The 26,391-nt window shown below is 41.3% G+C and overlaps 1 protein-coding gene across 2 annotated transcripts in view; it reads left to right on the forward strand.

Annotated features, from left to right (window-relative positions):
* The window catches only part of ZNF366 (zinc finger protein 366), a 64,921-nt gene that overhangs the window by 15,089 nt on the left and 23,441 nt on the right, over nucleotides 1-26,391 (forward strand). The window lies entirely within an intron of this gene.

Below are 26,391 nucleotides of genomic sequence, written 5' to 3' on the forward strand. Positions count from 1 at the left end.
TGTTTCCCTGTTACCTACATTCACTGGCCCTGTGTCTACCCATTGGTATCAAATGAAACAAATCAAGCTCTTTTAAGTGTCAGCTCTTTGAAGCATTTAAACATAAGCTATCAAGAACCCAGCTCTCCAACACACTTCCTCATTAACATACCAGGGAATGCCAGCCATCTCAGTAGGTTACAGTTTTGTTTGTTTGTTTGTTTGTTTGTTTGTTTGTTTGTTTTTTGAGACAGAGTTTCGCTCTTGTTACCCAGGCTGGAGTGCAATGGCGCGATCTCGGCTCACCGCAACCTCCGCCTCCTGGGTTCAGGTAATTCTCCTGCCTCAGCCTCCTGAGTAGCTGGGATTACAGGCACGCACCACCATGCCCAGCTAATTTTTTGTATTTTTAGTCGAGACGGGGTTTCACCATGTTGACCAGGATAGTCTCGATCTCTTGACCTCGTGATCCACCCGCCTCGGCCTCCCAAAGTGCTGGGATTACAGGCGTGAGCCACCGCGCCCGGCCTAAGTTATAGTTTTATGTCTCCTCACCAGTAGGTCACAGTGCTTTTGCACACTCTCTGATTTGTCTCTGTCCATAAGGTTTGACCCAGAACACTCCTCCACCACCACCATCCCAGTGGTTTTGGTCAGTACAGAGCAGAGCTGGGCTCTCTGGGGCCAATATTCAGGGTGACAGCAACTTCTGGAATTCTCCCTCAAAATGCCCAGGTGAAGGGGCTCTGGAGTAACTAAATAAGAAACTTGAAATAAAATAATTGATTTTCTTTATTATTTTTTTAGATCCTCACCCCTAATCCTGTCCCAGGCCTTCTTCCTTTCTCTGTAGAACCTTTAGACTATCTTCTTACCAGTGTTTTTAGGGAAACCAAATACTAGTATAATTGCCATTTATTAAGTGTCCTTTTTCTGGTACCATAGGCTTTAAATTTCTTATTTTATGAAATCTTACAATAACTAGGCAAGCTGGGTTATTAGTATTTTTTATCCCCATTTTCCATAGAAGGAAACTGTGGTTTAGAGGTTGTGCAACTTGCCACAGCTCCAGAACTCAGACCCGGGGCTGCCTGACTCCCAAGTTTCTGCTCCTTCTCACACATCACTCAGTGTCTCTGTGATATATGAACAACGTACTTGGACATACTTAGTACTTTGGTTGGCCATGCTAGGTGCTCAATACATGTTAGTTTCCCTTTTTCTCATCATCCTTCCTTTTCTCCCAAATAATCACATGCAACCTAAAAATGAGGAAGAGGGCTTAGAGTAAGCAAAAGTCTGTGTCAGATTCCCGAGGTGGTCAGATAACATGAATCCTGCAATGGCGTGCCTATGGCCAGGTACACGCTTTCCGTGGGGCTGTGGGCCAGCTCTATGTCTGTTAACATGTGCAATGCCAACTTGTTTCTTATCAATGACTGTCTGGGAGTTCTTTCTAACCAATCCCTACCCCATACAGTTTCTCCTTATTTCTTCAAATAATTCTATTCACTCCCTAAACCGTTCCATTAAATCTAGTGATTTTTGAGAGCTCCACAGCAGCTCAGAGCTGGCCCTGTCTTCTTTGGACTCAGAGCCCACAGGTCAGGGAAAGATGTAGACAGCACATGCCATCAGGGAGAAGAGGGTCTCGGGGCAGGCTTCTCTTTGGCTCCTCCTACCGTTGCTGGGGTTCTTTTTGCTCCTCGGAGAGCTGCGTACTATGTTACTTACAGCAACTATCATGCTCAAGTTCAGTAGTTGTCAACTGGGGCCAGTCCAGTGCTTACAGAGGTATTTGGAAATAGGGACGGTGCTTTCTGGTTATCATAATGACTAAGGGGCATTTTTGGCATCTAGTGGCTGGGGGTGGGCAGGGATGTTAAAATTCTGCAATGTACACAACGGTCTGGCATGACGAAAAATGGACCCCAAATAGCAATGCCGTTGCCCCTGTTGAGAAGGCCAGGGCCACCACTATCTTCTTGCCATTGTCCCTCCATGCCCAGCACAGTGCCTGTCTTCCACAAAAGCTAAGTACAAATCTCATGAGTGAATGCTCTCCTTGGTACCTTGCCATCTTTCCTCATGTCTCCTCTTCCTGGGGAGCTGTCCTGCTTGCCTCTCATTTCTGTAACTGACTTCGAAAGCGGAGGACTTATTCGGCTCCATCTCATCTGTTTTCTATTCCTCTTGCTTTCCCTTATTCTGAAAATTTTCAAAATTGACCTGCTAAATTGATGAATTATGATTTACCTTTTGAGTAAAATTCAAAGACATGGCTTTCTAGAGTAATTTTAGGTAGGAGCATTTATCTCCACAGAAGATGTAAACACTCTAAAAAGGTATTCTGTTGATGGTCTAATTGATTAGGTTTTTAAATGATTGAGTGATTTGGCCAAAGCAGCAACAGTGGCCCTGCTGACTTCCCTTCTCTGACTCTTGAAGCTACCCTTGAAGCCTGGAACTGGTGGAGGAAGGGAGGGCCATCTTAAGGAGCCAGCAAGGAAGAAGCTCAGGCTCAAGCTCTGACCTCTTCATCATTCCTGCTGGAGTGTCAGGAAAGCTGGTAGTAAGCAGATCAAGGACTGCAGCTCCCTCCAGACAGATAATCTGCTAGAAGAGGGTCAGAAACGTGTTCCCATGAGATGCCTGTATCCTGATTCCAGTTAAGTGACAGCAACATGATGCTGCACTGTGGAGCATTATCTGTGGTTGGAAATTTTCAGAGGTCGTGGGTTTTACTTTCTGGCTCATTCCCTTGAGAAGACCCTTAGCTCCTTTCTCTTTTGTAAATTTCACAGAGAACGTTCTCTTCCCATCATGGGAATTCCCAACTCTGCTCCATTCAGGGGTTCTCCCATTTTCTCAAAGGGTATTAGGGAATACTTTTAAAGGTCTTAAAGTTCATTCTCATCCTTCTCAAACTGAAAACAACTTTCTGAAGGGTAGCAAAGCTCAGGGCTGGTAAGTGTGGGCTGGGAAAATCATGGAGCAGAGAAATCTGGTAAGGGGGGAAAGACCAACATTTACTTGGTACTTGCCATGTGCCATGCACATTACCTATTAAGTACATTCTTTAATCTGCCTCCAATTCCATGAAGAAATATATTAGTTTGGATGGATGAGGTTATGCTCCAGTAATAACCCCTATATCTCCCAACTTTAAAAAAAGAAAATAAAACGGAATATATGCCTTACTTGTATTACATATCCAGTATATAGATCCTGGTCATCTTACCTTTAGGCCCTAGACTGACAGAATAATTATCTGAAATGTTTCAGGCCGCTATGACAGAGAAACAGAAAATAACATGAAATTATGGACTATTTCTTTTTTTTTTTTTTTTTTTGGTCTTAATTTCTTTTTTGAGATGGAGTCTTGCTGTGTTGCCCAGGCTGGCTCAAGTAATCCACCTGCCTTGGCCTCCCAAAGTGCTGGAATTACAGGCGGGAGCCACCACATCTGGCCAGAATTGTAGGCTATTTCTTAAAGATGCCACGAGGAAATGACACATGTCACTTGTGCTCATGTGTTTGCATTTTATTATCCAAAGAAAGTCATGTGCCAGGCCTGCCTATAAAGGGTTAGGAAAATGCAATCCAACCATGTGCCCAGAAGAAGAGCTAGAAATGTTTCATGAATAAAGTATTATTATCTCTGTTTTATAGCTGAGGAACTGAGGCTTAGGGAAGGTAGGAAGTGATATAGCTGGCTTTCGAAGCCAGGTTTTGTGATGTCAGCTTCTTAGCTCTTTGCTAAGAAGCATGTTCCATACATGGTACCCAACCTCTCTTCTCCAAATGCAGTTGCTGGGCTAAAGTGTTCTTGGGGCTTAAGAGGGTATGCACATGCCATAGATGTGGACAGGTCAAACCAAAATCACTGTGGCTCAGCCATTACTTTATTTAACCCACTTCAATTCTCCTTCAAGGGATTCAACACATTCGATGTGAAATCATATGTAAAAGAAGTGGTATCTTTAAATACATGCCAGAGTTTTCTTCTTAATCCTAGTCTCAAATGTCATCGATTTCCTTTCTTATTGCTTTTATTTGTTAAATAATAAGAGAAGAGGTGCTCTGCTCTTACTTGGGTAAGGCTGTTGCCTGGTGGATGTTCGTAATCCAGAGAAAAGAATGTCCCCAAATTCCCTCTATCTCTTTCAGCCAAAACAGTCTCCAGGAAAAAAAAATAATAATATCTTTGTTCAAAGGAGCAATAAAATAATAAGACTGAAAGGCTGATTCCACCAGCCCTTGGGAAGTCAATTCCAGCATTTCTTCCTCCTGAACCCAGAGGAAGCACCCTGTTATGTCAGGTTTTTGTTTTGTTTTGTTTGAGATGAGGTCTCACTCTGTTGTCAGCCAGGCTGGAGTGTGGTGGTGCAATATCGGCTCTCTGCAAACTCCGCCTCCAGGGTTCAAGTGATTCTTCCCGTCTGCCTCTCCAGTAGCTGGGACTACAGGCCTGCACCACCACACCTGGCTAACTTTTTTGTATTTTTAGTAGAGACAGGGTTTCACCATGTTGGCCAGGCTGGTCTCAAACTCTTGATTTCAAGTGATCTGCCCATCTCAGCCTCCCAAAGTGCTCAAATTCCAGGCGTAAGCCACCGCACCCGGCACTCTGTTATGTCAGATCTTCTCAGACTTCTCTTTTTCTAATGGGAGAGAAAAATCTGAAGAAGAAATCCTAGGCAGTGAGCCACAGGTAGAATTTCAGACTTTAACCTGTCCTGGCTTTTTGCATTCTGTTCTGTAACATACCCGTATTTGTCTGCATTTAAAATGTTTTCAGTTACTCACTACTACATAGGCCAAAAGATATACTAACTTATTCTGTGGTTTCCACCACACTTAGGAACTTGAGCTTAAGCCTTCCCCATCCTTTAACATCAATGTGCTTATCATCTGAAAGTGAGTCCCTGAGGGAAAGGGACAAGGGTTGCTGTCAGGTGGGGGTATAGTAGTTGCCCCTTGGCAGCTAGAGTGTTCCAGAAGCCAAAGAGGATGAAGCAAAGGAGGAGGAGAGAGAGAGGGGAAGAGAAGAAAGACTGTGAAATAATATTAGAAGACTAGGAAGAACCCCCAATATGGCCTAAAAAAGCACATGGAAATAACTTGGAACCAAATTACTGATTAACACAGTAGTTAAGGGACTACATTTTTTATTCATTATATTTTTCTGATTCATTAAAAAAGACAAAGTACTTTGTCCAGAGCAAAGCAGGTTTTAGCCCGAGGCAAATTGTTTAACCTTGCTGGGGTCCAATCCATAAAGCATGAGCTCATGCTCTGCTCAGCCTAATGAGGTGCAAATTTTCCCAAACTCTTCGAAGGCGGAGAGCACTATTTGAGTATTATGTATGGCTGAATAAAATATCCATTTAGGAAGGAAACTCTCCATCACATTCTATGCACTTTAACTGGTAGTCAATCAGTAGATCTGGCTGTCGAAGTTTCATGACAGAAGGAATCCAATTGTTGATCACTTAAAAGGGAAAACAAAATAACAAAGAAATAAGCCAGGCAGTCACAAACGGCGTGCACCACTAAGGCACTGGCTTGGTTCAGAGAGAGATTCCTGAGCTGAAGAAGGCCTCATTTACTGGAATGGAAAAATATAAGGCCAGGAAATTGCTCAGAGGTCTCTTGTCTTTTCCTGTACACAGGGGATGCACTACGTGTTGGCTACTGTTTTGGATCAGAATCTCAGTTTTAGAAATAGCCCAGTGTGTCCTTGGGAAGGGAGAGCGTGTTGTGGTATATTTGTGTGTGGTGGTGTGGGGCAGGGGACCTGCAGCGGATCTTGGGAGGAGCCAGTGAGACGCTCCCTGAATCCAAACTGTTTCCTTGGGCCTCACGGTCATCAGAACGGAGCTGGGAGACTGGGCAGCCAATCTGAGTGCAGGGAGCTTCCAAGTCTCCTGACTGAGACAGAGCTGAGTTGGTCCCACTGACAGCACAGGCCAATTCTGCACGTTCAAGCCCAATGACTGGACTCAAGTCTGCCTATTTTTCTGGTGCATAAGTTGAGCTTTAGTCTCACAGTCAACAGGTATTTACCAGGCAACAACCTCTCACCAAACATTGTTTTAGGCAGTAGGAATATATAAGGAAACAAAAGACAAACATTCCTGTGCACATAGAGTTTGCATTCTAGTGGAGGAAAATGAACAATGAATAAAGTCAGCTATATGGCGCATTAGAAGACATGAAGAAAAATAAAGTCAGGAAGGGGAGAGAATAGGGAGTGTTTGGCAGCCAGTGTTAGGGTGGCCTCACTTCAGAGGTGGTATTGAGCAAAAACTTGAAGGAAGCAAAAGAGGCATGTGGGTATCTGGGAGAAGAACTGTCCAGGCAGAAAGAACAGCAAGTGAAAGGCCCTGGGGTGGGAGAGTGCCTGGCGTGTGCCAGGAACAACCAGTGGCTGGAGAGTGGGAGTGGAAGAAGCAAGTAAGGCGGGGGTAAGGCATGAGTTCAGAGGAGGAACAGGGAGAAACTTCACGTAGAGTCTTGCAGGCCACTGTCTGGACTATGGCTTTTACTCTGAAATAGATGGAAAATCACTAGAGAGTTTTGAGCAGGGGAATGACAAGATCTGATTTGCATTTTAATAGAACCTGCCTGAGTATTGCGTTGAATAGGCTAATGGGAGACCAAGGGAGAAGAGAAGAGTCTGGAGGCTGTTACCATGATCCCAGAAGGGACCTCTGGTGGCCTGACCAGGGCAGGGGCAGTGGAAGAGGTGAGAAGTGTTTGGATTCTGGACAGACATTGAAAATAGAACCCATACGATTTGCTAATTAATATACCAAGGTACTCAGCTGGCCTGTCCAGGAACACATGAGTGAAATGGGAAGAGGTAATAAAGAAGGAAGGGCCACAGCTAGAGCAAGCAGGATTCCTGTAGTTCTTCCTTTGCTCCTTTCTTTAACTGAGGGTCTGTTATGGGGTGAGCACATTAGTGACTAGGAACTAACAGGATCCCTGACCTCATGGAGAAAATAGTCTATGGAGAGAGTCAGACATTAAGTGAATAATCACACAAATCCATGTAAAATGACCACTCTGACATGTGCTGAGTGTCGGTGCTGAAAAATATTTTTTCAGCATTTAATCAAGAGAATACAATAATTACTAGATATTTTAAATATTTTTACTAAATTTTTAAAACCCAGTGTGCATTTTACATATACAGCATGTCTCTATCCAGGTTAGCCACATATGATGTGCTCAAAAGCCACACGTGGCTAATGAGTACTGAATTAGACAGCACAGCTCTAAACCATCAAACTACACACATTTTAAAGTCACGAACAAAGCACTGGAAATATAGGTCCTGTGGTAATTTTAAAAATAGGTAATACCTTAAATAGAGGCTCTTGCATTTTAAAATGGAATACTTGGTGATTAATTACCTGTGTGAATTTGGGGACATCAGCTTACTACTCTGTGCCTCAGTCTACAATAAGGAAGTCTAATGGGGCTGGGTAATGTGTACCTACCCTTTCAGTCTTAATGATCACTGACTCTAGGATAAGAAAGTCCAGACAGTCTTTCCTTCTCTTTACCTTGTCATCACTCCTAAAGAGACCTTTCCTTTCAACCTTAATGATATCTGAAGGGTGGGACTTCTCTAGTTCAATGGTGAACTGACAAAACTCCAAAATGGCTTTCATTCCAAAGCAAATGAGTAAATTTTTTCTAGAGAAATTTGAATATTGACTATTTAAATGATTAATGAAACTTTTGAGTTTTAGGTATAATATGCCATTGTGGCTAAGTTTTAAGAAAAAAAGTCCCTTTGTTTAAGAGATACATCCTGAAATATTTATAGATGAAATAATCCGATGTCATGGATCTACTTCAAAAGCATCCCCATCGGAAGGCAGGGAAGTGAGTGGGGTATAGATGAAACGAGATTGGTCACGAACTGAAACTAAGTATAAGGACAGATATTATTCTGTCTACTTTCATAGTTTGAACTTTCCCATAACAAAATTTTTTTAAAGTAGATATTCAGACTTTTTTAGATTTCAAATTTTCCCATTAAATGCTGTGTGTGCCTCATAGAAAAATCCTGCTTGAGGGCCAGGAGCACATGACTCTTACTTAATACTCCAGTGGGACAAAGCCCCCAGCCCATCACTCCCATCATAGTTTAAATATCTCTGGCAGTTTTAGTAGCAACACAACTTTGTCCTCTCATCCTTCCCCTTGGTACAGTTTAGGATCAATATTTATAAGTGAAAGGCTGTGTCTCCTGTGATTCAAGGAGAGCCCCAAACTCTGCCAGAGCCACACAGGTGTCCAGGGACCATGATGATATATCACTGGTTTATACAAAGCACACTGAAAACCAAGAAAGGTGAAGATACTTGGCTCACAGGCACAAAGAATGTGACTTCTTCCTCATATTGTGGAAACTACATGCCACAGAGACAGGTAGGGGCTATCTGAAGAAGGATCTCAGAGAGAATGAATGTCACCTAAAAGGCCAGGAAGCCAGCTTCTGGGACTCACGACTGTATCCTTAGTAGAAATAGGGTTTCGTTATCTTGGCCAGGCTGGTCTTGAACGCCTGACCTTGTGATCCACCCACCTCAGCCTCCCAAAGTGCTGGGATTACAGGCATTGAGCCATCGCACACTGCCGTGGCTTTTGTTATCCTGGGTTGCCTGGGCATTATCTAAATATCTGGTATAATGCTCTAAGTTCAGTGGGAGCTTTCCGGACTCTACCTGTTCACTTTACTCTCTTGAACATCATGATAGAGGACGAAGAAGCTGGACCTCACCTCTGAGTTACCACCCAAGACATTGTGAGGGGCTGAATGGTAAATGAAGGGCACAGGACAACCTTGCAGGATTGACACCTTCAGGTGCCTTTGCCTGACCAGCATGGATCTTCTAGCTTCGACACCACTGGATGCCTGACTTCTCACCAAGAATTACAGCAGGCACTTGTTTTTACTTCCAAAGGAAGACTACTGCTAATTTCTTTAAAACAGTATCTACAAAGAAAGAGAAGAGGACTCAGTCTGAGAATGTTTTCCTTTTGCATTTTCATCAGCCAAAAAAGTATTGAGTTTAGGGTACCAACATACGGTGCAAATGTTAATTTTAAGGGAAATTTGGCACACTCAGCATCCTCAACTGTGCTACTTTCTACACATGTTATACTTGGCTTCAGTAGTGGCAATACAGCGCCAGATTTTCTTAAATGTCAGGCATTTTAAAAGATAGTTTCTCAGAATTTAAAATTACACACACACACACACACACACACAGAGAGAGAGAGAGAGAGAGAGAGAGAGAGAGAGAGAGAGAGAAACTAGAAATGCTACGGTGATGCTTCTAAATAAAATAAATTTGACCCCGAAGGAAAACAAGGCAGCAGCTCTCTCGAGTCTGTGGTGGCTCAAACATCAGCACACTGCCATTTTAAGCTCTAAGCCAGACGTCCCCAAACTACGGCCGGCAGGCCGCATGCGGCCCCCTGAGGCCATTTATCCAGCCCCCCACCGCACTTCAGGAAGGGGCACCTCTTTCATTGGTGGTCAGTGAGAGGAGCACGGTATGTGGCGGCCCGCCAATGGTTGAGGGACAGTGAACTGGCCCCCTGTGTAAGAAGTTTGGGGTCGCCTGCTCTAAGCAATGTGTTGTAATCTCATAGTACATTAACATGATGCTAATCTGCAACATAGAGTATCCAATCTTTAGGGAGCACAGGTGGTTTGTTTCCCTTGAAGATGCCCACTGTCTGTTGAAATAACTCACTTATGCTACCTAAATCAGAGAAGCAGGTGAGAATCATCCAGAGGAGTCCTTGCAAACGTTAGCATTTGATAGTCTGTATTGTCAGAATAGTTTGGTGCTGAAATAACACTGAGCCTGGAATCCTGCATTTCTTACTAAACTTCCCCTTGACTACTTTGGTTTTTCAAGTTTATCTTAAGCACAGATCTGACTCTCTCAACTTCATTGGCTCATTACACAATCTTGGGGGATCTTTTCTAGGTCATCACCCACATCATAGATAAAACACTCATTTGAAGACTGTTCTGTCTCTACTTATGAGTCCGAGTCCAGATTTCTAGTTATTTTCATACCCCTGGCAGAGCAAGAAATCTAATAGTGTACTTCCCAATGGACTGATGAAACAGTGCAAGAAGGAGGAAATTGAGAATGATACAAAGCTTAACAGGGACCAGGATAAAGTCAAAGTCATCCAGCAGGAAGGAATATATGAACTGAGATTCCTGACGCTTGGGCTCTGGAATTTTAAAACTCTCATATCTTGCCCAGTGCCGCTATCAGATGGAAACATGAATAAAATCTGAACTAGATGATATCAGAAACCCTTTCCCATGCTCTAAACATTCTATAACTAATTTTCTTCATCTCAGGGGTTTTGGGGGAACTAAATGTACTAATGGGTATGAAAATATTTTAAAGAAGTGAGAGTTATCTCACTGTAAGTTAGCACAACATCATGAAATAATTATCTTAATAAACCTAGAATTGTTCTTATTCCTAGTATAATGTTGAGTCAAACGTAGACGCTTACTTAACATCAGGTGGAAAATAAAAGGAGTCATAGGAGTTTAAAAGATACATTTATAGAAATGAGTAATGAAAGCATAAATTAAGTTGACCTTTCAGGAAAACAATTTAGCAATGTATATTAAGACCTGAAAATTAATATACTTTTACTCTGTACCTCTATTTCTAGAGAATCTAATCTAAGGAAATGATAGAGACGTAACAAGGATTTATGAACAAAGTTGTCTACTGCACTGCTATTTGTTTAGTGCTTAGAGATATATAGTAAGTAGTACTGGAAAAGAAAATACATTCATGCATAGTAAAAGACTTGAAAGAAACAGACCAAAATATTAACACAGTAACTCTTGGTGATAGTATTATTGATTATTTTAATTTTCTCTTTTAGATGTTTCAGCATTCTATTTACAATGGTCATAAATTTATACCATTTAAAGGTCATTAAAAATAAATTATATAGAACTGTTTACTTTCATCTAATTCTGGTACCAATATATTTTGTCTTTTAATATGTCTGATTAGTAGCCAGCTTATATCAACTGCTTTCAGAACTTTCTTCTGTTCTTTGCTAACCATGAGGCCGTGTGGGCTTTATATTATTGCTATTATTTGCTAACAGCCCTCTAACACCCAGGGAGCTGAGTCACCTGTCAGTTTTAGGGTGTCCACATATGGTGTTTATTCCTTCCTTCAATATCCCCCGTACTCTTTCTCCACATGAAGTTCACAAGCTGTGAATTGACCCAGGGCTCACTTCTTCGACAATAAGATATACAGGGGCACTCTTAAAGTGTGGCTTGCTTAATCCTCTTTAAGTAGCAGTCTTCACTTACGTTGAATTTCCCATTACTTTCTACAGAATAGCTATTTATTTTGAGAACCCAAAGGTTTTAGAAACTATAGGCAATTCTGCAAACTCTAGATTGAATATTCCCATATTCTGCTATTATTAAAGAGACCCAAATTAATTACCTCTCTCCAGGTGAGATCTTCAGTAGAAAGGTGTTTTGTTATTTATTCACTCCATTATTTATTTATGCATTCAAATTAGTTCTGTCTTAGGTTCGCCTCACCAGTTCTTCGATCAGCATAAATGAAAATGAAAACTTGACAGCTTCATTTCCCAAATGCCCATTAAATGTTATCTAATGTACCCTTTTTATAAGGAAGCTAGAGAAGGGTAATGATGAAACAGAATCAACCTGTTACTCTGCCAAGACAGCAGGGTGTGGGGAGGGAGGGAAGGAGGGAGTACAGGAAGGGAGAGATGTAGATTGAAATCCACCAGAACCAACTCATTCCCAAACACCGAAATTCAAACAGTTCCAAGGAACAGAAAATAAGTTACGGGAAAGCACTTAAAAGAACACTTTCTTTTGCCAAACCTTCCAAGAAATTATTCTTTATGCAGAATCTTCTTCTAGATTCAGCCTATGGCATCCAGTCGCTCAGAATAGGCCCCTCAGTGTCTTCATTGGCTTTCCCTCAGTACCTCATCAATTTGTCACACAATTCTTATTCAATTTAGATCCAGCTATTTCTGCACACTTTCACATTGATTTGGAAAATGTCCTTCACACTTTGGTTTTAGTCTCTACTCATGAAATGTCATTTGCATTAGGATGATTTAGTTTCATGAATGGATTTTTCTCATGTATGATTTTGCCTTAGATGATGAACCTTGGACCGTGTATACCACATTCCAGCCACTGCTGCAAAACAAGACTTTGTGAGCCTGCTTGCATCTCCTCCTTAAATGTATCTTTTTTTTTTTTTTACCCTTCGTTCAAGTTCTCAGGATGAAGTCTTGCTTATATTTGTATATGTTGTTTACACAAGTTTTGAACCTGAAATTCAGTCCCATCCTGTCTCCGGTCATCTAAACTGTCTCAGGCAGGTGTGTGTTTATATAGAGAGAGTACACATCCTTGTGCACACACACACACGTGCAACTTAAGTATGCCAGATACAATCCTGCACATTTTGTCTAAACATCTCTATTACTCACAATTCTGTGATAATTAGGTATCTGGTGCTACATGAAACTATCCCCTGTGATAATTAAGTATCTGGTGTTACATGAAACTAGCCCCCAAAAAGTTTTTAAAAATATGTTGTTAGTATTGTTCTTCTGCATTGCATTTTGGTGGCTGTTGCCCAATTTTCCATTTTAAGTTGTCACTTTTGTGATTGATTTGTAGAAGCTTTTAGACATTGAATAATATTATTTGTCATATGTCAAAAATATTTTTAGTTTGTCATTTCCTTTTAAATTTTATGTGATTTTTGACATACAGGAATTTTTTTATTTTTCCTTTTTAAATTTTTTAATTTTTGATTTTTTAAGTAGAGACAGGGTCTCCCTATGTTGCTCAGGCTGGTCTCAAACTCCTAGGCTCAAACCATCCTCCTGCCTCAGCCTCTCAAAGTTCTGGGATTACAGGTGTAAACTGCTATGCCCAGCAAGAATTTGTTTTCTTGTGTAATCAGGTTATTCAGTCTTTCTAGTTTATGACTTTTAGCCAGAGGTTTAAAAGATACAGGGGTAAGGCAGACTCAGTACAGCCATCTCTACCAATGAGTTGGAGCTTTGGACTTGGAATGAAGCTGATACAATGTTTCCTATTATAATGGTATTGTTGAAACAAATGGGCTAGGGCTAGGTCTGGGATAAAGGGCTGGATTTACACTCATCCTCAGGAGGAAGAACCCATTTGAAATGAACAGAAGTAGGAGGAAAATCTCTTGGAGGAAAACAGGGAGCGGGGGCGGGGATGGTGATGAAACAAGTGTTTATAAGAGTCACTTATGTGACTAGAAATTGAATGACTGTTCTGTAACCTTTTCCAAGTTCCTGGGCTTTGGACTGATTTCAGGGGATTTTTAGAGGCCTATTTCTCCCCCAACTTGAGCCATCTGAGTGATTCAGTAGACAAAGTCCCCTGGGGGTGGGCAAGCCCTTTCTATGGCCAGTTCCCTGGCACATGCCACCACTTTACATTGCAGAATCGTTTTCCCCTTTGAAAAATCTTTCACCTACTCTACTTGCTTGATTATTATAGCAATCATGTAAAATGAGAGGATATACCAGGGTTTCCTTTTCTTTTCGTAGGGCAAAAATAAATAAAATATCAAATTTAACTGACTTTCCAAACTCAGTGATTAGAGTTAAGCAAGGTGAGATGTGCATTCACTCTAAAGGAGCAGTGTGGACTAATGAAAGGTGTACAGGCAAAAAATTGAGCACATTTGGGGTGAAAAGCCAGCTCAGCCACTTAGTCACTCCCTGAACTCGGGCAAGCCAGTTCCCCTCTGCACTTTGATTTCTCATCTATAAAACAGAATAATGGCACCTGCCTTGCAGGATTGATGTGAGGATTAAATGATACAATGCTCCATTTCCTTCCATTCTTTTTTCTTTGTGGTGGTGTGTTTTTGTGTGCCACCTTAAAACTTGCATAGAAGGGATGGTATATCAAGACACTGAAGAAATGGGAGAGTGTAAAGGAACCCCTCACAAGGCCTGGCATAGAGCAGAAACTGCATAAACCTAACTTTTCTTTCACTGCCCACCTCACAAACTCCTGGAGCCATGATGCCCTTGGTGGCTTTCCCCTGAAGGTTTCTTATGTGATCTTACAATCCTACTCATTCAAATGTCTTTTCCCACCAACACATTTAGATTGTGGCTGGAATTCAGAAGTATGATTCATTAAAACAAACAAACAAACAAACAAAACCTCAATTATTTACCCAGAAGGCCGTTATATAAGAAGGCTCAATGACTGCTTGCAATAGTTCTTATGTTATGATTAACAGAAGAAACTGGCAAACTATAGACCCCAGGTCAAATCCAGCCCACCACTTTTTTTTAAATAAAGCTTTATTAAAACACAGCCACTTCCATTTGTTTATGTGGTGACTCTGGCTGCTTCCATTACCACTGGCTGGATTGAGTAGTTGCAACAGAGACTGTGTGCCTCACAGAGCTGAAGATATTTACTATCTGATCCCTTATAGTAAAATGTTGCCAACAGATGGCTAAAAGCTGCTACTTCCAGGGTATGTGACCTTAGATAAGTCATTTACAAATATTATGCCTCAAATTCCTTATCTATAAAATAGGGACAATTGTGGTGATGAAACCAGAGAATCCATGTAAAAGACTTGGATGTGGTAAGTCCTCAGTAAATAATAGCTATCGTTACTATTACTAGAATTGTTGATCTGTAGCAAAGCTCTTTGGCTAAAACACTGACCCAAGAACAGAAACCTATTTGTTCAGTTTTAAAGGTCCCTCCTGCAGATACCAATAGCAGCTAGAATAGTCATCCTTCCTTGCCATAATCATGTTTTCTTAGGATCTGCCATTTCAATGCCATTAGCTCAACTTCCTGGACATTAAAATATACTCCGCCATTTCTCCACACTTAATGTAGACGTTTGGATCAGTGCCACTGGATATTTTCCAATAGTCTGTGTACCCTCTCTGGGAGAGAAGGAATGGAATGAGGCATTTTGTTGAAATTAAATGTCAAGAGTACCAGCTGCTTCTTTCTAAAAATATGAGCTAGATATTCCAAAAGGTGTGAACCATCAATCAAAGTACAAGGGAAGATTTTGCACTTAGTTTTTTGTTGTTAGAATTTTTTTTTTTTAATGTTGTAAAGAAAACCAACCTTTTGACAAATGGCATTGGAAGCCATTAAGGGAGTTGAAAAACCAGCAGTTCCACTTTATCTCCTCTATATGGTGGGAAATACTTTCTCAATGTAAAGAAATCTTATCCCGCAGTCCAACCAGTATATAGGGTGATTTCCAAGACAGAAGTGAAAAAAAAAAAATCCCACAGCCCAACCTTTCAGAAGTATCATAGTCATGCAGAAAGAAAACATCCTGCCCTCTTCCTCATTGTTAAGCTTTGTGGGTTAGCAGAGCCATCCCTATGGGGGTAGCCATATCTCCCACCCAGCTTCTCACCAAGTAGCTGGGCAGGGTCTTGGTTTGGGATGGAGAGAAGTCTTCTGCTCAGGACTCATATACATACAAATGATACACCCGTGAGCACTCTCCCCTGTTGACAGGGGAGAGCATAACCTGTTCAGGATCTGGATTACCTGGACCCCAAATGGCCATTGTCATGGACTGTGCCTCATCAACTCAATCCTGACAGAAAAAAGTTTTCTCCACACCTCCAAAACCCCATTATTAGTATCCTAGGTGGGTGGTGGAAAGGAAGGGATGACTGCAAATCACAGGGCTTCTTCCATCAGAATGTCTCCTCTTCCACGCTCACCCACTCACTGTACCCATTCACACTTCCCTTTTTGGAAAGACTTGTCATTTACATCGAACAGAGGTTCACTGAGCACTCCCTACAGTGCTTTTCAGCCTGGGGTGGCCATAAGAATCACTTACAATACAGAGCTTTCAAAAAACATTGATGCCTGACCCCCACTCAAGAGACCCTGAGGTGATTTTGATCCGGGAGAAGCCTAGGCTTGCATTTCTTAGGGGAAGGGGGCATTTTATTTAAAACCTCCCAAGTGATTCTCATGTGCTGACCTATCATGTGCCAGCCATTCTTCTAGAGGCATACAACAGTGAACATAGGCCAGGCACCTGGTCTGACGAAACTTATGGTCTAGTGCGGCAAGTCAGATGGTAAGCAAATGAATGACCAACGTATTTTTTTTATGGTGCTACTAGGGTAATAAAACTTGAGGCTGTGAACAGGAGAGCCAGGGATAGGGAGATTTGTAACTTTAGAGTGGTGAGGACATCAGTGTTATGGGATCATACTTTTCTTCTTTGCACATGGTAAGCTCAGTGCTGCAACAGGGCTGCACTCAGACAAATTCTGTTCCTTGTTCAGGACAGCAAGTGTCACTGTGTTCCCCAAGCCCAGATTTTACAGGCTAATGGAAAATGAGAGCCTCTGATTGGGCAGATCAGCCCAAATCAACCATCGTTGCTAGAAGCCACCTTAGAGGGCATGTTTTACCCTCAATGATTTGGTTCCAGAATGCTCCAGCCCTCTTTGTCCTTCACCTACTATTAAATCCATAGCAGAACATCTTTGACTATTTCACTCCAAAGTGATAACCTATTATCAGTATCATCTATTGAATACAATTTTCTGACTTGTATATTGATAGTACTTAAACCACATGGAAACTTGCTTGTCTGTACAGGCCCTCTGCAAGATAATGATCTCATTGAATGAATCACTAAGGTAGGCATTATTGGCTGAGTTTCATAAATGTGGAAACCAAGCCTCTGAAAGGTTAAGAGAACTGAGTGCAGCTTACCTCTGTGGCCCTTTTAGGTTCCTACCAGCTCAGACAATCTGTGGTCCTATGATCTTTAGTGGGTTTCCTCCAATGAGGTAGCAAGCCTCTAAGGGAAGGCATTTCATCTTACACATCTTTGCAGAAGACCCCCTTCTCTTCCACCCACCATGGACCTTGCTTGTGGTGGGCAGTAAATACACCAGAGACCAGTTTGTGAATGCAGCCTGATGGTCACTCTAGAGCCCCTGAGCCCTGCAGGAAAGTCTTAAGGCCTGAAGTCTTCAGGATTGCTGCTCATAAATTCCCGTATGTCAGAGAAAAGATGGTAACTTCTGGCCTTTCTTCTCAAGACTCCAGGATGGAATTCTCAGTAAGCAACACTGAGCTTCCTCAAAGAAGCTCCCAAAACACCTCAAAGGCTTTTATAAATGGCTTCTGTGGGTGTTTGCCCCAAGATCTGTCCCCTGGACAGAAAAATTCAAGAGAAACAATTCTTTTATGCTACCCCTCCTTTCTTTCTAATTAAATTTTTAAAAATCGAGATTAAAACACCAAATAAAGAGTCATTGTAATTCCTAGACTAGGAACTGTTATTCACTGGATTCCATACCAGTGGAATCCTCCACATCTTCAACCAGAGAATCCACTTATGACTTGGAATTCAAAGTCTACCTTAGTGAATAACAGTTCCTAGTCTAGGAATTACAATGACTATTTGGTGTTTTAATCTCGATCCCTTTGAAGGGAAGCCTGTATTTTGTTAAGGTAATGCACACACAAAGAATTAGCAACCTGGATTACTTTACTTGGGGTGTGTGTGTGTGTGTGTGTGTGTGCATGCGTGCATGCGTGCATGGGTGTATGTGTTAGACAAAGAGAAAGAAAGGTTATGAATGTGATGAAATCTCATTGAAAAAAACGTAACGTAGAAAATCGAGAAATTACAGTAACTTTCCTTTCTGAATTTGGACTCTCCCTCCCTTACTCTGATGTCCTTTTTGATTTTCACAGTTTAAATCCCTAAAGAGAGATACAAAACTGTCCAAGATATAAGTCCTGTGATTATTTCAATTTAGCTGAAGAATACTTAAAACCCCACAGGTTTAATCAACAGTGGCACACACACCCCCAGCCCCCATCCTTTCTCCTTTGTGTGGAGTGGAGAAGCACAGCCCTCCAAGGAGACTTTCAGGATGGCTTAGCTGCCCCAGCTCAGAGCAGGAGCCTGAGAGCTCCAAGGCTTTTAGTTGGCCTTTGTGGTGCTTCTGAGACAGTGTCAGAAACTCCTGATCTCATCTTCTTGAGGCCAAAGACATAGATTTAAGGAGTTAAAAATTGATCTCCAGTACGAACAAATGCTCTTTAAACAATGTGCAAATTCAACATAATGATCACTGTAATAAATAAGCCACAATGATAATATTTGCTGCTGTACATTTCTCCACATGGCAAATTAATTCATTCTGATTCTGAACTGGCAACCAATAGCAATATTAATTTACCAGATGGAGACACAACCTACGTTCACATGTGCTCTTCAAGTCACAGACAAACCTCTTTTCAAAAGCAGATACAGCAATGCATAAGAGGATCACAACCAAGCAAGGGATATCTACTGAATATCTTCATGGTGGTCAGTACAGTGCAAAGTGCAATGACAGAAGAGAGTATGAATCCCAGGCTGCAGGGAGCTTAAGCACTAAACCTAACCACAAAATAATCAGAGTGCGATATAGGGGGGAAAACGTGCATTTAACCCAGGGATCAGTGGGTTAATGCCATCGGATTTGAAACAAGAAACAGATAACTGAGTAGGAATCAAAGGCTTCTGGGAAGAGGCTGAAGTTAACTTCAGCCTTAAAGAATGGAATGGATCAATTAAAAGAACATTCCTGGATGACCAATCAGTCTAAACAAAGGCAAAGAGGAAGGGATCATTACGCCCCTTGCAGACAAGAGTGGAAGTCTGATCTGGCTGCAGTTGACAGAATTTTAGAGAGAAGGGGAATAGAGTTGGACTCGATTATGCAGAACTTTAAAAGTCAGGTAGAGGAGTTGACATTTGATTTGCTCTACATATCAGGTACGGATTGTGTTTAGCTGCAAGCCACAGAACTTGGGATTTTAAAGAATTCATTTTCTCAGATAAGAAGACCAGCACCAGTGGATACAGGAGTTCCACACTGACAATCTCCCTTTACCTCTTGACCACACTTGGCAAGAAGCATTGTTGCTTCATGGTTCCAACATGACTGCTCCTCCTCCAGCCTCATATCCACATTCCAGGCAGTTTTATCTACTATTTATTGTACAAATAAATAGAATAAAACAAAATCCTCTTAAGGCTAGAAAATTATAGTAATTTGAAAATTCATCATTTAAGCACCAGTTATTGTAGGAGACAGTGATGATGCAGAAAGATTTCAAGGAGATCCCAGTGTTGTGGGAGGTTAGATTATTGCAATATCCCATGAGGAAGCTCCCTCGGGGGTGTGGACACAGTCTGTGGGAGCTGCGAGGAAGGGGACTGATTCTGTCTGAGGGCTGGGGCATGCTTCGCACTTTGATATTGTGTGGTTCTACAGTGGTACAGATAGGATTGGACTTTTAATTTAACAACCGAGCTACATCAGGGCCGTGGGGAAGGACCTTACATTGCCAAAAGCTAAAGGGCTCACCGCTGACATGCCAGAGTGCCCTGTCATGTCTTGCTGCAGCACTGGGGAAGAAGCCAGAAAGAAACTGGGAGGGCTGGAGTGGAGAAACTGGATTAGTCATTATTTGCAGTGTGTAATTCTGTAATTACTGTGGATCTTTACAACAGATTCATCTTTATTTCAAGGCTAAATGTAGTTCATTTTTGGACTTATACATACTGGCGTTCTTAATGCAGTTAATTGAAAGTCAGCCTAATTTTCCAAGTCTCCAAATTTGTCCTCTGTTCTGGAGAACACACGGGTAGGGAAGGCTGCGGCACTGGATGGGAAACGGGAAGGTTTTTCTCTCATCCTTCACATCCAGAGCTAGTCCTTCATCCTTTTCTTGTTGTTTTAACTGACATTTTAATGACTGAAAAAAGGAAAGAACATTTTGAAAGAAAATCGTTTCTGATGTTAGTCAAGGAAATGTAGTTCTGCTTTCTGTTCTCTCATGTTCAGTAAATCAATCAACCAATTAGATATTCTTCTAGCAGCTCCTAAAATGTTTAGCTCCACATCTGGCTGTTGGTTTCTTCCACTGCATGATCAGTTCCTTGAACCTAGTGTTTGGTTTATGAGACACTGTCCTCCTGGCACCCAGCATAGTACAGACACAGAAGAGACAAGAAGAGACACTTGAAGCAGTTTGCTGAGTGAATACCTGTGGGGCGGTTCCTCACAGTCTGAGTCTTTACTGTGGTTTATACTTTTTTTTTTTTTTTTGATGACATAGCCTAGGTCATAAAGCTGTATACCCAAATATAAGCCAGGGTGAAGCCCTTACAGAGCATCAAAAGACCTTAGGCAGAGGCTGAGGCTGGAGGATCACTTGAGTCTAAGAGTTCAAGACCAGCCTGGGTAACAAAGTGAGACCCTATCTCTTAAAAAAAAAAAAACTTTTTTAAAGGCCTTGGGCAGAAAAATCAAGAAGTCCATTAAAATGCCTCAAGGGAATTTTTCAGCACTCAAAAGGAAGGGAATCCCAAGTCAGACGAGTGCTGTTTGGAAGCCAATATGAATTTTTGCATTTTTAGTGCAAGTGTTTGAATAGCTAAGTTATCTACGGTGTATAAAAGCATCAGTTCCAAAAGTATACCATTAAAAGTTTCCTTTCCAGCCAGGGCACTGAACAGCTGCAGAGACACCTACCTACAAACTATGATGGGAATGGCCCTCTACAATCCTCTTCCCCAGAGACAGCAGATAGTACCAGATTCTTCTATTTCCTTCTAGAAGTAGGCTATCTGTACATGTACACAAGGAGATCAGTGCATATATTTTATAAGTATGTATATTTTATAAGAATGATTTTAGTGAGCATAATCAATAGAAAAAAATCAATATGAAGCAGATGAATGAGAAGACTTGGAATTATAAAAATGTAAAGTGAGGAGAAAAGGGATCCAGATGCAGAGTGATTATCATCAGAAGGCAGAAATACAGCAAGAAATCCATCTACATAAATAAAAAGAAACAGTGCAATCCTAGACGCATCTGCCCATGAGGATGGGCATTTCCACAAAGCGAATGAGCATTTGCGTTAAGAGTCATGGGGAATCTGTAGCTATCGAGTCAGTGAGAGAAATCATGATGGCCTGCCCTCCTGGGGATGGCAAAACAAACACTGTGTTTGTGGGAATGTGGACATGTTTTACTCTGTGGTAACATACTCACTCAGAGGCTCATTGGCATTTGCTCACTGTTACCTTGGGCATTTTCAGAGCCCTCTCACATTAATTTATGTTATTTCAGTGAAACGGGACATTCTATCTTTCATATCAAAAGAACATGGCATTCATTGGCCAAGGAGCCTGAGCCAGGATGCAGCAGGGGCCATCCCTTCCAAGGAGCGCTATCCCAGTCCCTGCTACGCCATGGCTAAAGCACCTTCCTCAGGGGAGATGTTCTTAGCAGTTAATTTATGTGAGGTTGGCTCAGGATAAACTGGGACAGAACAAGTGAACCAGTTAGTCCTGCCTTCAGGAAATGACAAAAATCTGCTTAGGATAAGGGAGAAAGAGAAAGCTAGAACGTGGTTATTTTTCAAGTAAATTTTCAGGTAATGATTGGATTTAAACCATATATGAGGCACCAGGCAAGTTTCGGACTTTCCAACCAGATTATGCTAGAAATATAGGACATCCACACACACAGAAAGGTGACTGGCAGCACAGGACCCTGCCAATGAGTGGAACATCCAACAATTGTGATAGGCTTCAGAGAAGTGAGGGGTTTGGTTCTGGCTCTTATGGAAAGGAAGGTTTCACCTTCAAGTCTCCATAAAGACTCCACTAGGGAAGCGTCTCTCCTCCTCCTGCCCTGCAGTCTTGCAACAATATGGCTGATACAGCCAATGAAATGTCAAAGAAAGAAGGCAGCTGGTTGCTCAGGTGAACAGCATCTGGTGGGACCATGGCGACTTAGGATTTGGCCTGTGAGTGTGGAGATTATTATAATAAGCAACTTCCATGACGCTGGAGAACTCAGTTCATCAAGCTTAGGGAAAATGGTGCCCAAGAGTGACCTATGGACCAAAGTATCAATGCTAGTCAACCTTGAATTATAAGAGGTAGGGGTATACTTTCTAATGGCCAGAATAATCTTGTCCATTGATAGCAGACTACTTTATTATTATTATTATTTTATTTATTTATTTATTTATTTATTTATTTAATTTTTTAAGTTGGGGTCTTGCTCTGTTGCCCAGGTTAGAGTGCAGTGGCATGAAAATGACTCACTGCAGCATTGAAATCCTGGACTCAAGCAGTCCTCCCACCTCAGCCTCCTGAGTAGCTGGGAATACAGGCCCATACCACCATATCTGGCTAAGTTGGTTGTTGTTGCTGTTGTTGTTGTTGTTGTTGTTGTTGTTTGCAGAGACAGTGATCTCAAACTCCTGGCCTCAAGCAATCCTCTGGCCTCAGCCTTCTTAGTTGCTGGGTTTACAGCTGTGAGAGACAGTGCCAGGCTCCAGACGATATTGCATTTCAAAGAATATTAGAGCAATTATAGAAGATTATTTACTGAACGTGCAATCAGCGCAAAAGATTACCTTGAAGGATAATTTAGTGCATCATCCCTGCCCCCACAATATTCTTGCTGAATAGACTATGCATACACAAAAATGCTTGTATCTGCCATATTTAAAGTCTCCCCTTTGGAAAGAGCAGGAATTAAGATTATTAAATTCTCATAAGCCTGTTCTCCTCTGTATACCATATGCATACATTTGGACACATTCCATAAAGATGAACTGATCACTGGGTGGCGTCTGGTCACCTTGACTATTGCTGGATGTTTTCTAAATAGCTTCATATACACTTTTAATAATGGTATGCAGAATAGCATTTTCTTGTATATTTCTTTTATATTTTTAAACTTACTTTTAATTTAAATTCAGTAAAATTCATTCCTTTATTTTTTTAAGTTTTGACAAATACAGAATTGCGTAATTATCACCACAAGCAAAATACAAAATATTTCCATCAACTTCTCCCCAGCTAATATTTCCTTGAGTTATACTTTTAAAATAGGTTCCTTCCACAGATGGCTAACCTCATCAATGATGCGTTGATTCGCAGCACTTTTGCTTGCAGATAGTCATATTTTCTGGTATTATCTACCAATTCTGGAGCCCAGCAGACTGACTAAACTGTCATTTCCAGGGTTGGACCAAATGAAGTTTTCTAACATGTCTATGCATTTTTTTGTGTAGCTAGGAGTAAGTTTCTCAAATTTATTTGATCTATGAACATAAACAAACAACATAGATTCAAAGGCATTCCCTCTAAAGAAAGTTGGAGAAAAATTCTAACATTCTAGTTAGAGCACCATCTATAAGAGATACACTAACTCTGAGGGTTGGAGAAGAGAATTGCTATGTCATATCTCCAATTCATTTCCTTCCTTTAAATGGGTCATGAGGACAGAGATAACCCCAACACGCTAGCTGCTGTTCCAAGTTCACTCCTGCTTTCCAGAAACTGGCCTAGGTATTCAGCACTTTAAAAAAAAAAAAAACGTTCTCTTTCCTAAATGAAACCCACATCTATTTTAACGTATGCAAGTTAGTAGCTGAATCTGTTGTTGATGATTTTTTTACTAAGGGCTTCTTAAACATGTATGTTTAAGACATACAAATAGTAAATGTGCATGTTCATTATGGACAATTCAAAAAATACACAACTAAACTTGACTTTATTTTATGTCTTGGTGATATTTAGGAACTTTCAAAAAATTAATTTTGTGAGTTCAATTGGCTATTTCATATATGAACGAGTCTCATCACCCATTAATATTTTCTGGCCTCCTAGAGGACTCTGCTTATACCATGGGCTGACAGATTATTTTTATAACCAAATTGGAGGAATTAGGGTCTATAAATTAAATGGGGGCCCGAAGGGCATCTGGAAGGGTCCTGGGGCCTGGCCCAGCATCTGGTTACCTCTTTTTGATTCTACCACGGACCCAGAGAGTGACAAGGGAGAACATTCACATTGACCACATATTGCTCCGTTTGCTAGCTATGTTTCGAACCCCTTCTATTCCTGCCAATCACAGGAATGCCAGACTGAATCATTACTTGCCAAATATCTACGAATGAAGAACACAGCAGTACAAGTTCATATATATTAAGACAATTGTGTTGAAACATTAGAACATTTCATTTTAAGGCTTAAAAATGCCTCTTCAGGGGAGCCTTCCTAGGAGGTCCTTTGTATGAACAGAAAGGATCACCGCCTGTCCGTGTCTCTCCTCTTCTGCCTTCCTGTGGTCCTCCCCCACCCCCCACCCTTTGCTTCTCTTCACACTGCTGTTTATTCTCACCCTTTTCCTTGACTCTCATCTTTTTCCTGCTTCCACCTGTGTTGAGAACAGAGTTCTGAGATGCATCACATAAGTAAACTGCCACGCTCATATTACAAGGGAAGTTAGGGCCTCCAGGAGTAAAATGTAACATTTTCCAATGAAAATGGGAAAGCTTCAGGGAATAAAGAGTTCATTTTCTCTCTTTCATGGAAGAGGGAATATTCTTTTGTGAATTTCAAGATCAAAGGAAATCAGTGTAGTGGAGGAGAGATAAATAGATTTGCCCGTGGCATGCTGGCTCATTGTGACTCTTCTTAAGAACATTTACTGGAATGACCTTCGATTTGAATGAGAACAACAAAATACCAGTAATTTTATCTGGGGAATATTTATATTTTGGTGCATTAGGTGAATTCCCAATTAAAGAGCATTATTAGCAGCATATTTCCCCTCAAACTAAATGTGGTTTCATCTCGGTTAGTCCTTGTATTTCTCCCATTGGTCCTTACGGGTCAAAGAGGAGGTCTTGGTTTTGGTTTTAAAATTCATTCATTCCCTGTTTCTTCATAACCAACTCTTACAGATAATACGAGTTAAGAAAGCTATCTGAGTCCCAATCAGCCCAATATTTTCCTTTTCAAACTATTTGTTTCTTGATTTATAGCCTGTTGGGTTTGGATGATGCACTGTAGAAAGCCAGGGACCTTAGAATAATGCCTGACCATAACAGTGAAAATGAATGATTATTCTAAAGTCCTCTCCTCCTTACTAGTACAAAGAGCAGGCTGCTACTAATTTCCCAAACATTATTTTTAGGTGGAAGAGTGCAGGGTGACCATCCACTCCTGGTTTACATTTCCCTTTCTCAATCCCGGGGTCTTTCTTTCTACCTCTGACTGCCCTTTGGCCTTTTCAGGAATCTGTTTTCTGACTGGGTTGCAGAACTTGATGGCACTTTGATAATGGCTCTCCGGCATTAGTGTAGCCAGGATTTAGGGCTTATCCCGAATCTGAGAGTTAGTTCAGAAATAGTGCCCTTGGATGAGGAGGGTAAGCAACAGCTCACACAAAGTGTGTGTTTCAAGTTCTTTTCATAATAACTACCTAAGAACTTATAAGTGTGCTGATGATTTCATTAGGGACATATGAAAAGACATGCAGTCTAAATAATGCAAGACAAAATTAAACATTTTAAAGCTTCATGGGGAGACTTTAAAGAACCACCCATTTCTTCTTTCATCTCAAAGTAGTTGATGGGGCATCTATGTTGAGCCAGGCACCATTCCAAAAACTGAAGATGCAGCAGTGAATGAAACAGACCCAGTCTCTGTCTTCACAGTCAAGCAGGAATTTTAAGAGCTGGTTTGCTAATGTCGATCCTACACTATTTTAGCGTCTGAGACTTTGGGTTTGACAAACAGGTCGTCCTGTCCCTAGGAAGGTGACCTCTGATATTAGAATAGAGGCAGTGTTTCAGTTTCTCACACACTGGCTGAAATAGCTCACGACACCAGCCTTTGCTTCAAATCCCCATTCATCAAAGCAGTCTGTTGTTAATATATGCTTGTAGATATCTCCATCATAGCAAAGAAAGTCATAAAGAAGGGATGGGGAGTTATTCTCTAACTACATGGTTTATTGCCACATGGAATGAGTAAACTCATCCTAGCCTTACTCGTGGCCTTTTTGAGTGTGGTTCATCTTCACTGCTGTGACAAGACCAACTCAGGATAAATGGGTAAAGTCTTGGTTAACTTGCAAAGCAGAGGCCCAGATGCCATCGATGGTGATCAAGAGGTTCAGCTTAGAAAACAGACATGATGTCAGACAGCATCAAACCACTGATCACAACCTAGCCCTCCACTCCTGTGCACTCTTTCTCACTCCTTAAGGGCAGCATACTGTCGAGTGTTTAACATACTTTCTCATACACGCTCCAAATTTCCAACAAGCCTGTGGGGATATCCTAACTCCCATTTCATGGATGAGAAAATCAAACTTCAAAAGTAACTTAGCCTCCCACAGCTGCCAGCACAAAGC

The sequence above is a fragment of the Saimiri boliviensis genome, chromosome 1 (assembly GCF_048565385.1).
Source record: "Saimiri boliviensis isolate mSaiBol1 chromosome 1, mSaiBol1.pri, whole genome shotgun sequence".
NCBI classification, from domain to species: domain Eukaryota; kingdom Metazoa; phylum Chordata; class Mammalia; order Primates; family Cebidae; genus Saimiri; species Saimiri boliviensis.